This window comes from Etheostoma spectabile, chromosome 1 (genome assembly GCF_008692095.1).
Source record: "Etheostoma spectabile isolate EspeVRDwgs_2016 chromosome 1, UIUC_Espe_1.0, whole genome shotgun sequence".
Taxonomy (NCBI): domain Eukaryota; kingdom Metazoa; phylum Chordata; class Actinopteri; order Perciformes; family Percidae; genus Etheostoma; species Etheostoma spectabile.
The window spans coordinates 28,946,487-28,947,849 of record NC_045733.1 but is presented as its reverse complement, the minus strand read 5'-3'; the positions used below and the strand labels follow the sequence as shown (position 1 = coordinate 28,947,849).

The following is a 1,363-nucleotide window of genomic DNA, read 5'->3' as shown; positions in this document are numbered from 1 at the left end:
AACAAAAACAAAATGAACATGCAGGTTAATCCGTCTTTAGGAAATATGATTTTTCCGCCAGTTATTATTGTGGAGAGTGGATTGAAGTGGTTTTAAAAGACCCACACAAAAAAAGATATTAATAAGAGGGAACGGAAAAACCGGCAATTACTTGGTCCTATTATTTTTTTTTCATGGTTTTATTACAGTTTGCAATCACTCAGGATTAAACTGGAACAGTTTTGACTTTGCATTATACATTTACATCATAACAATAGATGGTAATGTGAATGCATGCACTAAAGTAAAGAATATCGGAGCTTGACTTCTTAAATAACGGTTCACAAAACTACCTCAACTCAAAGTCCACTTAGTTCCCTGTCCTGGAGCTTTCAGCTCAGTTACCATGGAACTAGTCGAATTAATAAACCCTCTGGGGTTTGGGCGCCTGGTTAGCTCACCTGGTAGAGCATGCGCCCATATATAGAGCTTTACTCCTCAAAACAGCGGGTTCAGCTCCGACCTGCGGCCCTTTGCTGCATGTCATTCCCCCTCTCTCTCACCAATTTCATATTTTCATCTGTTCTCTATAAATGCCCCCAAAAATAATCTTTAAAAAAATAAACTCTGTGACTCTGTGACTTTGAACTACGTTTTTTTTTTTGTCTCATACAGCAAACATCTCCTCACTATCCACGAGTTTCCTGTCCCCAGAACACACTGTAAAAACAAAACAAAACAGTGGTCTGTGTGGACAGCCCAGGGTCTACAAACGGCAGCAAAAATAAATTGCCCACTTGCACCGTCAAGCATACACAAACAGTGTTACAGCCAATAACCGACAAGAAGGATTTGGGGGTGGGGGTGGGGGGTTAGTGCGCGGAAGCGCAGAAGGCAGGGGACGGGATGACGAGGAGGGAGGGGCGAGCTGGTCTCGTTTTGAAAAGACTTTGAACGTCAACAAGAAGTATTGTCACCCAACATCGCTTAGATGCACCTTTTAATTACAGATGAAACGTTTTGTCAAATTCAGTGAATATTTCTTCTCATGGTCCGCTAGCTGTCCGTTCTGTGTGTGCACTGAAAAAAAGCCAGTGTTCATACACAGCCCTGGCTCTGTAAATGGAAAACAGAGAGGTTCGGACTGAGTCATACATCACTGTTCCACACGTGCTCATGCACAGGACAGGGGAAAGGCTGTGGAAATGCAGGATAAAAACGGCAGTGGGAGCGAGAGGGACGGTAAATCTGGCACATGCTAACGTTCTGAAGGAGAGATGTATTTGTTTGGGTGTTGAGTTCAAATTACCAACAGTCTTTCTCGAGAATCACAGACTCCACCTTATAGACATTAATTAACCCTCATGTTGTCCTCAGGTCAAAT

The 1,363-nt window shown here is 42.7% G+C and overlaps 1 protein-coding gene across 1 annotated transcript in view; it reads left to right on the top strand.

Moving 5' to 3' along the window:
• Positions 1-1,363, top strand: part of LOC116693743 (protein kinase C-binding protein NELL1) — a 296,583-nt gene that overhangs the window by 104,119 nt on the left and 191,101 nt on the right. The window lies entirely within an intron of this gene.